This window comes from Tenrec ecaudatus, chromosome 13 (assembly GCF_050624435.1).
Source record: "Tenrec ecaudatus isolate mTenEca1 chromosome 13, mTenEca1.hap1, whole genome shotgun sequence".
NCBI classification, from domain to species: domain Eukaryota; kingdom Metazoa; phylum Chordata; class Mammalia; order Afrosoricida; family Tenrecidae; genus Tenrec; species Tenrec ecaudatus.
This window is the reverse complement of record NC_134542.1, coordinates 74,625,517-74,628,661: the sequence shown is the minus strand read 5'-3', so window position 1 is coordinate 74,628,661 and position 3,145 is coordinate 74,625,517. Positions and strand designations below refer to the sequence as shown.

General features: G+C 43.6%; 1 pseudogene; it reads left to right on the top strand.

The window, feature by feature from the left end:
• Nucleotides 1–1,058: 1,058 nt before the first annotated feature.
• Nucleotides 1,059–2,226, top strand: LOC142424006 (small ribosomal subunit protein mS29 pseudogene; annotated as a pseudogene).
• The last annotated feature ends 919 nt before the right edge of the window (nucleotides 2,227–3,145 follow it).

Genomic DNA, 3,145 nt, shown 5'->3' with positions numbered 1-3,145 from the left:
TGTTTCCAGTTCCTATCTGTACCAGTGTACATCCTCTGGTCTAAACAGATTTGTAAGGTAGAATTGGGATCATGATAGGGGTGGGATGGAAGAATTTAAGAACTAGAGGAACGTTGTATGTTTCATTGTTGCTACACTGCATCCTGAATAACTTGTGTCCTCCCAGCGACCCTTCAGTTAGGGGGTGTCCAGTTGCCTACAGGTGGGCTTTGGGTCTCCACTCTGCAATAATCCTAATTCACAATGGTATGATTTTTTGATTCTTTGATGCCTGATATCTGCTCCCTTCAACATCTCGTGATCACACAGGCTGGTGTGCTTCTTCCATGTGGACATTGTTGCTTCTGAGCTAGATGGCTGCTTGTTTATCTTCAAGCCTTTGAGACCCCAGACGCTACATCTTTTGATAGCCAGGCGCCATCACATTTCTTCACCACATTTGCTTATGCACACATTTGTCTTCAGTGATGGTGTCAGGAAGGTGTGCATCATAGAATGCCAATTTGATAGAACAAAGTGTTCTTGCATTGAGTAAGTACTTGAGTGGCGGTCCAATCCCCATCTGCTGCCATAATACTAAATCTATAAATATATACACATAGATCTATTTCCCCACCATCCCATATAAATATATTTACATATGTACATGCCTATATTTAGACCTATATAAATACCCGTTTTCTCCTAGTTCAGCTACGTACAATTTCTATATGAGTGCAATCAAGTGTTCTGGAATTCTCATTTTTCTCAAGGTTATCCATAGGTTGTTCTGATCCACACGATCGAATGCCTTGGCATAGTCAATGAAATACAAGTAAAAAAGAACAGAATCCTTTCATTTCTGATATAAATCCCAGCTGATCCAGGTGTATGATTTTTTTATATTCTATTAGCTAGAATTTCATTGAAGATATTTGCATTTATTTCCACAAAGGTCTATAGGTAGTTTTAACATGCTCTCATCATATCCACCCCTTGGTTCCTGGGAATGCAGGGGTTAAAACCTGCACTTCCACCCCTTCACTCATGCCAGTAGGGACTTCCAAGGTGCTGGGACAATGCTGCAAAGAATGATGAGGTTTATTGTCAGGGTCCATCAGCTAAACCATGGACATTTCTTGCATGCGGGGACCCAAGCATCCCAAAGCCCACCGAGATGACCCGGCTCCAGGTGAGGGCACCAAAGCCCTACCGCACCAGAGACTGCGACTCGGCCAGCCATGGTGAGCAACAGGAGAGTCAATGCTACAGCATCTCCCTCCAGGACATGAAGACTGGTTTCCCCACAGCCTGCCTCCTCGTTATGTAACGCAGGTGAAGACATTCCTCGAAGCTGGTCTGATGGTCAGGAAACCAGCCCTAGAGCGTCTACATTCCCTGAAAGGCACCAACTTCACACACCCCGCTGTACGACACGTTCTCTGTGGGGAGAAGGGGACAGGAAAAACCCTCGGTCTTTGCCATGCTGTTCATTTCTGTGCAAAACGAGACCGGCTGATACTGCATATTCCAGATGCTCCTCGTTGGGTGAAAATTTGTAGGAATCATTTGCAGTCTACCTACAACAAACAGCACTTGGATCAACCTTTAGAGGCTTCGACCTGGCTAAAGAATTTCAAAACGTCAAATGAGCGCTTCCTGAGCCAGATAAAAGTTGCAGAGAAGTATGTCTGGAACAAGCGAGAGAGCACAGAGCAAGGCAGCCCTCTGGGAGAAGTGGTTGCACAGGGCATTACTGGGGTGAAGAACGCCACAGATGGGGGTGGGGGGATTGTGCTGAAAAAGCTCAGAAGGCAAAGTGCTTTGGGTACTTTTCACCTCCTGGCGGCAGTGGATGGAGTCAATGCTCTTGGGGGAGAACCACCCTGAACAAACAAGACAAGAGCCCCATAGTGCCAGAGGAACAGGCGCTTGTTCACCATCTGAGGAAAATGGTGAAGAATGATTGTCACGGAGGCGCCATTGTGCTGACTTTGAGCCAGACTGGCTCCCTCTTTAAACCCCCGGTCAGCCTACCTGCCCCAGGAACTGCTGGGAAAGGAAGGGTTTGACACCCTGGACTCTTTTGTCCCCATCCTGGTCTCCAACTACAACCCCAAAGAATGGGAACTCTGTTGTCACTATTATTTGGAGAACAATTGGCTTCAGCATGAGAAAGTGCACACAAAGGAAGGGCTGAAGGAACTGCTGGTTCTGAGCGGCTCTGGGCTCTGTGCCTTCCTCTAGGCCAAGGTCACAGCAAGGCGCAAGGGAGCCCTGGCAGATGAGGAAGCCCCAGGGAACGCAGGACCATGGCTTCTGGCCAACATTGGAATGGGCTCCTTAGGACCTGAAATGCAAACCAATTTATGAGATGTGGCTTTTTAACATAGCCATGGCTTTGTTCCTGTAATAAAGGTAAATATTTTTTGTAAAAATAAAAAAAAACCCACAGAAACAAACCTGGACTTCCTGGAACCAAGGAATCTCCATAACATTTTCTTTAGGATGAAGAGGGATAATAACATAATGCATATAATGGCTAACATTTCAATAAAAGAGTTAAGTTGACCTGATCTATTTCTTCATGTGTTATAGGTCTATTAATTTTCCTATAGCAATCTTTCTTAATTTAATTTTGATTATTTCTTCCAGGTTTTTAAAATTTGTTAGAATACAGTATTTCATAATATTGTGTAATTGTATTTTTATTTTTTGAATCTGCGGCAATAGTGCCTATTTCATTTTTATTTATAACATTTACTTCCTTGATTTCTTTTCCTTTGTTAAACTCGACGGTGATTTATCACTTTTGTTAATCCTTTTTAAAAACCAGTTTCTTGTTTTGTTGATTAAGTTCAACCATATTGTTATATGGATATGGCTTTCATAGACTGACTATTTGTAGCATCGCATAGCCTTCCATTGCACGCATGCTGCATAGTGTGTTTGCTGTTGATTCTTTAATGGCACTGAGGTTGTGTTCATATTTTTGCTATTGTGAGTAATGTTGCAATAAGCATGAGTATGTACATATCTACAAAAGACCTCAGGACACATCTATGGCCAAATGGAAACAAGAGATAAAGGAGTTTTCCACAACCCTTCCGCAGCGTCCTCCTGTTTGTGTCCTGGCCGCATAGATCGTAGTGAAATTGTTGGGTCA